Here is an 11149-nt window from a genome sequence, read left to right on the forward strand (position 1 = left end):
TTTGTTTTTTCTGATAGTAATTTTACCACTCCTCATATAATTCCTCTTCAGAATTCCTGTAAGAATGTGACAATTTTGGCAGAAAGAAAGATGATATATTATAATTTTACCTTTCCAAGATTTCCAATGTCCCGATGTCATAGACGCAGATCCCTCCTAGATACCATTCTAGGTGGAGTGGGCACTGGATTTGGAGTGGCTAATTCAGTGGATTTGGAAGCCTTGGCCCAGAAGCTTCGTCAGACTGGTGAGGATACAGCGAATGCTGTAGCAATAAATGCAAGATGGCTCCCGTCTCTCTTTGCCTATAATAATGCAACTCTGAAGTTTGAGGAGAGCTTCTTGACAGTTTATAATAAGACCTTAATAGCATCATTAAATGAGACAATAAGGTTATTTAACTGGACATTTTGTGCATTAAAAACCCTTCATGCATCCCTTGAGAAGGAGAAATTCCAGCGGCGCCTCACTACAGCAACGATTGGAAATTGGCAAGAACGATTAAATTTCACGGATGGTTGGTGGATCATCAAAGATCATCCAGACGTTCTCTGCACAGATGAATGGTGTGCAGGAAGGTTGGAATTGCTACACCCTCAACGTTTTAAGAGACTGTGCCCTTTTGTAATGTTACCATTGATTATAGAAAAACATTTTGTTATTCCTCAAATTTATGGCAGTCATATTCATATAAATCACAGTTCGGGTTTTGATAATATTACATATTCCTTGAAAAATTGTAAGGAAACAGATAAGGGATTATATTGTATGGGGTTAACAAGGGAAACAGAGCCTTGTCTTTTACAACATTCAAAAAATGTTTCTATTCTATCAGTTTTACCCATGTCTAATGTTACAGCATTGTATGATGCGGGTCCTAATTCCATCTGCTTGGCCAGTTCTGATGAGTTTGAATTGAGTAAGATGCAATTATCTAGTCCTTTTAGTGGATGTTTGCATAATAGATCTTGGCTTTTGTGGAATGGAGATATCTATATTAATGTGTCCTTACCCATTGTACAAAGAATTCATGAGACAATTGTACTTCCTGAGTTGGTGGTGCCTGAAATCACATTGAATCTTGCAGAAATATTACAGCAATCAAATTTGTTGAAAAGGTCTTTGATAGAGATGAAGGCTGCAGCAGATGATTATCGAATAGCTACGGTAATTGCTGCAGGTCAATTGATGCAATTACACAATGCCATTCTTCAAGATTCCAATCATGTTTGGTGGGATTTTTTGTTTCAGCCCGCCAGTAGTTTGAAAAGGTTTGCAAGATGGATTATTGTAGTGTTTATTATAGTAATTTCTGTATTGGGCATTATCAGTTGTTGCCTCTGTTGGATGGCACGTCAACGCCGTCGACAGCAGATTCATCTGCTGCGCCAGGCTTTTTTGGCCGTAGAACTTGGTATCTCCCCTCAGGTATGGCTCGCACAAATGGAATAGTAGTCAGAGACGGGTAAGATCTGGGATCATCAATGACCAACCTAAGACAGAGATTGTATCTTTCAAATCTAAGTACAATTCTCCATGACGGGTAAGGCATTGCTTGAGTCCTGGACAACCTAAGACAGACATATTCCTGAGCCATCATTTTATATAAAAGAAGGGTGAGATGTGGAGAGCATGTCTGCCTAGTTTGCTGAGTTTGAGCCCAATTGTTGTTTTAGGCTGATATAGTTATTTTATCTTGCTAGATAAGGAGTTTGCCTGCTTTGCTATAATCATAATGATTTATATATGAATATGAGATGTAAGACATGTAATGGAGGATCGCGAGATGGTGATTTCTCCACACTGGCCATAGTCTGTTACACTAGGAAAAATCCTTATTGGAGGAATAGTTGTTGCCATGGGGCATTGCCTAGTGTGGAAGAACTCTAGTCTATATAAGGAGGTATATTCCTTTGTTTGAGTGCCTTCTCCCTACTTTCAATAAAGCCTCAGAAGGATCCTGCCTCGCGTGTCTACTTGCTGGCAAGCGGCGCGCGACATCCAGATGGTTAATTATCAGGCATTTTCACCTCTTTTTCCACAGAATTTTCCTTTGGTGATCTGAGAGACTGTGTTTGTGCCTTGCTTAAATGCCTTTTAAATTCTATTTTTGTTGTTGGTAATGTCCTTCATTTAATTCCTGGATTAATATTTTGATTTTCATGATATAGCTTGTATTTAGATTTTAAGTTTGTAATGACTCTGAGGCAATCTCATTTTTATTACACCGGGAAGGACAACTGATTAGATCAGTCACAAAACCTTAGGCTAATTGATACAATCACCAACAAAATAGCATCAAGTACAGGTTAGAAAATGAGAATTTATGGTAGTTATTAATCTATCATCTTTTTTCATTCAATTTATTGGTACTTTTTACGTATATAGTACAGTTACATTTATCATTGGGATCTTGTACCTTTACATGACAGATCTTTGTTCTCATTTTTTCACACAACCCTGCCCTCCACCACTCTTGCCTGCTCTATTTAAAAAGAATTGGTTTCCATTTTTTCCTTTTCTCATATTTTTTCCCTTATTTCCTTTAATGTACCATTCCAACTGACCCTATATCTTGGGCCCTTTTTCTCCTATTTCAGATTATTAGTTGTACAATTTGTTTCTTGTGAACACTTAGATTTTCACCCTAGAGAAACAATTTTGTATTTACACTTGTGTATCTTATTTCACTTAGGAGTATGACCTAAATATTCACCATTTTTTCTATGAATGACTCTAGTTTCTCATTCTCTATGGCTGAGTAGCACTCCATTTTATAGAAAAGCCACATCTTCTTTATCTAATCATCAACTGATGGGTAATTGGGCTGTTTCCAAATTTTAGCTATTCCAAACTGTGCCATTATAAACATGGGTGTTCATATATCACTGTGGTGTGATTCTTTCAATTATTTTGGAAAGATAACCAGCAGAGGATAGCTGGGTCAAATGGAACCTCTAGTCCTATTTCTTTGAGTTATCTCCCTAGTTATTTTCATGGTGGTTGCACGAGCCTACACACCCACAAACAATGGAGAACATTAACTTTCTCCCCACAACCATGCCACAAATTGTTATCAGTTGATTTCTTGATAGCAGCCATTCTTTGTGGGGTGAGGTGGAATCTCAGCATTGCTGGCATCTGCATTTCGCTAATGACCAGTGATGTTGTATATTTTTTCATATATTTATTTGCTGATTTGACTTGTTTGTCAGAGAAATGCCTGTTCATTTCAGATGCCCATTTTTGAAATGCATCTTATATTTGGGGGGACTCATTTTTTTTTGAAATCTTTATAAATTCTAGATAATACTCCTTTGTCGGAGGAACAGCTGGAAAAAATTTTTCCCACATGGTATGTTGTGAGTTAGTTCTGTTGTTGGTTTCTTTTGCAGTGTAGAAGATTTTTGATAAGATGAGATCCCAGCTGTTGATTCTTTGTTCTAGGTCACGTGCTCCTGAGGATTTGTTCATGATGTCTTTTCCTATGCCATTGTCTTCAAGAGTTTTTCCTAACTTATCTTCCAGCAAATTTAGTTACTCTTTTTTCATATTTAGATCTTTAATGCACTTGGATTTTAGTTTACTTCATGGTAAAAATTAAGGGTCTAGTTTTAATCTTTACCAGATTGAAATTCCATTTTTCAACATTTATTAAATAGTATTTTTCCTCCAGTGAGAAAGATTGGCTCCTTTCTCAAAGATGAGGGAGCTGAGTACATCTGGAGTTCTTTCTGTATTTTCCAGTCAATTCCACTAATCTTCAGATCTGTTTCTTTGCCAGTACTATGCTGTTTTTATTACAGGGGCTTTGTAGTATACGTTCAAATTGGGAATTGTTATACCCGCTGCCATGTCTCTGATGCCTAGGGTGGCTTTTGTTATTCTAGGTCTCTTCTGGTTCCAAATGAATTTGTGGATTATTTTTTCTAGTTCTGTGAAATACACTGTTGGAATTTGAAATGGCATTGCATTGAATCTGTATAGCAGTTTTGGTAGTATGGTCGTTTTCACTATGTTGATTCTTCCTACCCAGAAGCAGGGGATATCTTTCCATTTTCTTACATCCTCTTTGATCTCTTTTTTCAGAGTGCTGTAGTTTTCAATTTAGATATCTTTTGTTACTTTTCTTAGATTGATTCCTACATACTTCTTTTTTATGCTATTGTGAAAGGAATTGTTTTTCTAATTTCTCTTGCAGGGAGACTGTTATTTGTGTACAAGAAGGGTATTGATTTTTGAGTCCTGACTGTGCATCCATCTATACTGCTTAAAGAAAGTTTTAATTAAGTCTAGAAGTCTTTTGGCAGAGTTTTTTGGGTCTTCTGTGTAGAGTATCATATCATCAGCAAATAATAACTGTTTAACTTCTTTCTTTCCAAACTTTATTGCTTTAATTTCTTTCACTTGCCTAATTGCTGTAGCTAATGCTTCCAGAACTATATTGAAGAGGAGTGGTGATGGTGGGCTTCCCGTATGTGCACCAATATTTATAGCAACATAGTTTGTAACAGCTAAAACATGGAAAAAGCCCATTTACCCATCAATTGGAAAGTGGATAAAGAAGAAGCGTTTTTTCTATAAAATGGAATACTACTCAGCTATAAAGACTGAGAAATTAGAGTCATTCATAGGAAAATGAATATATTTTGAGGATGTATTCCTAAGTGAAATAAATAAGTCACCCATGTGTAAATACAGAACAGTTTCTCTGGTGTGAAAAGCTATAATAGCACACAAGATTCTAATGAGATAATTAACAATGTGAAAAAGGAAGAAAAGGGCTAAAGGTGTAGGGAAAGTGGGAAGGATAGGGGAAAGGGAATAAGGGAAAAGAAAAAAATGAGAAAATGATAAAAGGGAAATAAAGTGTTTTTAAATGGGAAAGAGAGGAGGGGGCAAATGAGGACAGGGACAAGGGAAAAAATGAGAACTAAGACCTGTCATGTAAAGGTACAGGATCCCAGTAATGAATGTAACTGCACTGTATACCTAGAATGTGCCAATAAACTCAATAAAAAGAGAAAATAATATTGTAAATAATTCTAAGCCATTTAAATTACAATTCATAAAGGTTTCTGTAAATAGTTGTCTGGTCCCAAAGCAAAGGTGACAGAGGGGCAATAGTTCATGGTTGCCTGAAAGTAGTTTATTGAAAAGAGAATTTAACAGTGACTTTATGCCCATTTTATCTTATTCAGACTACAGGGATTAGGGTGGTGTCAAACCAATCACTCATGTGTGGTGGTTTAGTAATCACACTCCCTTAATCCTAGCATCACATGTTCTAGATTCACCTACATTCATGAAAGACTTCATGAGGATTTGGGAGACATCTACACACAACCCTCAATATTTGAGTTCATGTTGTTTTTCTGATATAGGCATTCAAAGATATAAATTGTCTTTCAAGGACTTATTTAATTTTTAATTAATTTTATTGGTACATTTAATGTATACAATATAATGACATTCATTGTTGGAAATCTAGATTCACCTACATTCATGAAAGACTTCATGAGGATTTGGGAGACATCTACACACAACCCTCAATATTTGAGTTCATGTTGTTTTTCTGATATAGGCATTCAAAGATATAAATTGTCTTTCAAGGACTTATTTAATTTTTAATTAATTTTATTGGTACATTTAATGTATACAATATAATGACATTCATTGTTGGAAATTTTTATACCTTTACATAAGCAAACTTGCTACTTATTTTTTCCACATCCCCCTTCCCTCCCTTTAGCCTCTCCCTCCCTCTCTCCCTCCCTAGCTGCAAAAACTCTGCTACCATTATTTTTCATTTTTGCACATTAATACCATTCCCTTCTTTACTTTTGCCTGCCTCACCTGTTTCCTTTTCCTCTTCATCCCTTTTCTTCCTTCTCACATTATCTATTTTACTTTTAGTTCTTATTTTCACTTGCAGTTACTCACACAAGAGAAACTATTCACATGTGTATATACACATGTTTCCTATTTATATCACTTAAAGAGTATTGCCTCAATGTTAATCCATTTAGCTATAAATATCTCTAATACCTCATTTTTATGGCTGGTTAGTATTACATTCTATTTTTTAAAAAACCACATATTTTCATTATCCAGTGGCCCATTGATAGGCATTTGGGCAGCTTCCAAATTTTAGCTATTATGAATTGTGCTGCTATGAAAATCGGTTCACATACATCAGTATGGTATGATTCTTTTAATTCTTTATGGAAGATACAGAGCAGTGGAATACCTGGGTCAAATGGGACTTCCAATCCTAGAAATTTGAGGTATATCCACAATGATTTCCACAGTGGTTGCACCAATCTACACTACCACCAGCAGTGGAGCAGTGTTTCTCTTTCACCACAGCTGCACCAGCATATGTTATTAGTTAATTTTGTGATAGTAGCCATTGTTTCTGGGGTGAAGTGGAATCTCAGTGTTGTTTTCATTTGCATTTCTTAAATGAACAGTGATGTTGATCATTTTTTCATATGTTTATTTGCTGTTTCTACTTGATTGAGGAATGTCCATTTCAGATGCTCATTTTTGGACTGGGTGTTTAAATTTGGAAACTAAGAATTTTTAAAGTTCTTTATATATTGTACATAGTAAATCTTTGTCTGAGGAATAGCTAGTGAATTTTTTTTACCACATTGTGGGTTGCATCTTCACCATGTTCATGGATTTCTCTTGCTGTGAAGAAGCTTCTTAATAAGAAGACATCCCAATTGTTCATTGTGCTAGCTCATGGCAACTGAGGTTTTGTTCATAAAATCTTTTTTGAAATCAATATGTTCAAGAGTTCTACCTAACCTCTCTTTCAGCCAGTTTAGTGTTTCTGCTTTAATATTCAGATCTTTAATCCATTTTGATTTTGGTTTAGCGCATAGTGAGAGATATATATCTAGTATTAATCTTTGGCAATTTGAAACCCAGTTTTTCCAGCACCATTTATTAAAGAGGCTATTTTCCTCCAGTGAGGGCCTTTGGCTTCTTTGTCCAAGATGAGGTGGCTGAGTGCATCTGGACTTGTTGTAGCATATTTTAATCTGTTCCACTGGTCCTTAGATCTGTTTGCCAGTACCATGTTTTTATTTTAGTCACAGTAGCTTTGCAGTAGAGTTTCAAGTTGGGGATTATGATACCCCCTAATTTATCTTTATTGGCTAAAATTGCTTTTGCTATTCTAGGTCTCTTCTTGTTCCCAATGAATTTTTGGAATTTTTTATCAAAGTCTGTGAAAAATACTGCTGGGATTTCAACTGGGATTGCATTGAATCTTTATAGCAGTTTTGAAAGCATCACAATTTTCACTGTTGATACTTCCTCCCCAGGAGCAAGGGATATCTTTCCACTTTCTGATATTCTCATCAATTTCTTTTTTCACAGTGCTGCAGTTTTCAGAGTTGAGGTTTTTGATTTCTTTTGTTAGATTGATTCATGTATATTTCAATTGTTTGGATGCTGTTGTGAAAGTAATTGATTGCCCCATTTCTCTCTAAGTGTGTCTGTATTCTGTGTACAGAAAAGTTATTGATTTTTGAGTTAACCTTATGTCCAGCTACATTACAGTATTTGGTTATTAAATCTAGACTACTTTTGGTGGAACTCCAGGGATCTTTTAAATAGGGTATCATGTCATCTGCGGATAATGACAATTTGACTTCTTTTCCTATCCCTACTAATTTTATTTCTTTTTCTTGTCTAATTGCTATGGCTAGTATAGTCCAGAACTATACTGAACAGGAGTGCTGATAGTGGACATCCTTGTATTGTTCCTGATTTTAGCATGAAAGATTTCCATTTTTGACCATTTAGTATGATATTGTCTGTTGGTTTTTCATCGATGGCTTTTATCAGGTTAAGTTAGAGCCAGTCTATGCCAATTATCTGTAGTGTTTTTATGATGAATGTGTGTTGGATTTTTTCAAATGCTTTTTCTGATTCTATTGAGGTGATCATATAGTTTTTGTCCTTGGCTCTATTAATATAGGGTATTACATTTATTGATTTGCATACACTGAACCATCCTTCAATCCCTTGTATGAATCCCACTTGCTCTGGGTATATGATCTTCTTGAAGATCTTCTACATTCTATTTCCCAGTATGTTATTAAGGATTTTGCATCTATATTCATTAGTGAGATTGCCCTATAGTTCTCTTTTTTGGTTGGGTCATTCTCTTCTTTGAGGATCAAGGTGATGCCTGCTTCCAGGAATGAATTCAGGAGTATTGCTTCCCTTTCAATTTTATAGAAGAGTTTTAACAGTGGTGGCACTAGTTCCTCTCTATATGTGTTGTAGAATTCATCAGTGAAGCCATCAGGGTCCAGCCTTTACTTAGTTGGTATATTTTTAATTGCATTTTCAATTTCAAGCATTAATATTGGGTTTTTAGAGTTTTTAGATCATCTTCATTCAACTTTGGTAACTCATACATATCTAGAAATGTGTGCATTTCTTCTGTGTTTTGTTTTCCACCTTATTGAAGTGTTGTTTCTTGAAGTACGTATTGATGATTCTCTGGATTTCTGGTGGGTCTATTGTAATTTCACCCTTTCATTCCTGATTGCATGGATTTGGACCTTGCCTTTCGCATTTTGGATAAGGTTAGTTAAGTGTCCACTTTATTTATTCTTTCAAAGAACCAACTCTTGGCTTCATTGATGTTTTATATCATTATCATAGTCTCCATTACATTAATTTCTGCTCTGATCTTTATAAGATTCTCCCTTGTATGAGTTTTGGGTTTGTCCTGCTTTTCTTTTTTCTAAAAGATTGAAATTCAGAATCAGGTTGTTTAATTGAACTTGCTCTGTTTTCTTAATATGATTATTCACTGCTATAAATTTCATTCATAAGACGATTGCCTTCATTGTGTCCCATATATTCCTGTATGTTGTATTGATATTGTCATTTAATTATAGAAATCATAACTGGTTATTCAGAAGTGTGCTGTTCAATTTCCATGTATTTATAAAAATGTTGCAGTTTCTTTTACTATTGATCTCCAATTTCACCCAATATGATATGATAATATACAGGGGGTAACCTCAATTCCTTTGCACTTTACTTAAAGTTGTTCTGTGAGCAAGTGCATGATCTATTTTTCATAGCAGCACATGTGCAACTGCAGCTAAAAGAAAATGCATATTCTACTTTTGTGGGGTGACACACTCTGGAAATATCTGTTTAGTTCATTTATTCAAGAGTTACATTATTTCATAGTTTACTTTATGTCTACTTGATCATTCTATTTGTGCCAGTGGGGTATTGAGGTACCCCAGTAATATTGTATTAGTGCTTATTTTATTTTTCATGTTCATCAGTATTTGTTTTATATAGTTAGGTGCACTACTGTTTTGTTTTGTCATCTCTTCCTCTTGGATTGTTCCCTTTACCAGGATGTCATATCCTTCTTTGTTTCTCTTATCAGTGTTGATCTGAAATCCACTTGATGTTCAAAGAGGAAAAGGACTCCTGGACCCTTATCTTTCACCATGAACTAAATAAAATCCAAGTGGATGAAAGATCTAAATATTAAAACAGAAACACTAAACTTGCTGGAATATAAGTTAGACAGAATGCTAGAAGACATTGGCATAGGAAAAGATTTTATGCACAAATCTTCAGTAGCACAGAAACTAGCAGTAAGAAACAACAACTGGAATCTCATCTTATTAAAAATCTTATGCACTGCAAAAGAAACCATCAACAGATTTAAGAGATGACATACAATGTGGGAAAAAATTTTTACCAGCTGCTCCTCAGACAAAGGACTATTATTTAGAATATATAAAGAACTCAAAACAATCAGCCCCCACCAAATATAAAGACCCAATTCAAAAATGGGCATCTGAAATGAACAGACATTTCTCAGACAAAGAAGTAAAAAGAGCAAGTAAATATATGAAACAATGTTCAATATCACTGGTCATTTGAGAGATGCAGATGAAGACAACACTGAGATTCCACCTCACCGCACAAAGAAGGGCTGATATCAAGAAATCACACAATAACAAATGTTGGCAGGGTTGTGGGGAGAAAGGAACCCTTCTCCATTATTGGTGGGAGTGCGGACTGGTGCAACCACTATGGAAATCAATATGGAGATACCTCAAAGAGCTGGGACTGGAGGTTCCATTTGACCCAGCCATATAGAAGCTCTGCTGGGTATCTTTCTAAAAGAATTAAAAGAATCATATAACAGAGATATATGTGCACTTATGTTTATAGCGGCACAGTTTGTAATAGCTAAAACTTGGAAACAGCCCATTTGCCCATCAGTTTTAAACTGGATAAAGAGATGTGCTTTTTCTATAAAAAAAAGTACTCCCGCTTTTTTTGGAGGGGGGTCCTGTTGCATGGAATACTGTTTTCGACCCTTCAACTTTCAGTGTATAAGTTTCATTTTGAATTAATTTTGTTTCTTGTATGTAGCATATTGTTGCATCTTGCTTTTTGACCTATTTTACCAGTCCATTTCTTTGTGAATTGAGGCCATTATCAGTGATGTTGATATCGGATACATTTTGGCCTATCCTTCTCATGACTTTTTCCTTTCATTGGATTCTTCCTCTTTGAATTTAATTTCTTGACTTTCCTGATGGAATCATTCTGCTGGGCTTCCTGGGTTGTGATTTTGATTGTCTTTTTCTAGGATATTGCTTAAAATTTTTTGGAGTTCTGATTTAATATTCATGAAGTTCCTAAGGTGCTCTTTGTCATGACATCTTGCTTTTCCATCTATTTTGAAAGTTAATTTTGCAGGGTACAACAATCTGGATTGGAGGTTGTTTTCCTTTAGGTCTTGAAATATGTCACTCCAAGCTCTTCTTGCCTTGGGGGTGTGGAGGGCCAGCCATCACAACACGAAAGTACCTGAGTAGGGGAGTGAGGATTGAGAAAGGACAGCACACTCAATACTGTGGAGACAAGAGCTCCAATTTATTACACAGAAACAGCTCCTTTTAAAGGCAAGCCAACAGGAAACATCAAGCAATATTAGGGGGAAGATCAAAGGTCAAATTTAACAAAGTCCTTGAGCCGGGCATGGTGGTGCATGCCCGTAATCCCATAAAACTATTCTGGATTACAGTGAGCTCTAGGTCAACACCGGTAATCCCATAAACCCAGCCTGGATTAC

Source organism: Fukomys damarensis, unplaced genomic scaffold (assembly GCF_012274545.1).
Source record: "Fukomys damarensis isolate Sample0158 unplaced genomic scaffold, DMR_v1.0_HiC HiC_scaffold_39, whole genome shotgun sequence".
Lineage (NCBI taxonomy): Eukaryota > Metazoa > Chordata > Mammalia > Rodentia > Bathyergidae > Fukomys > Fukomys damarensis.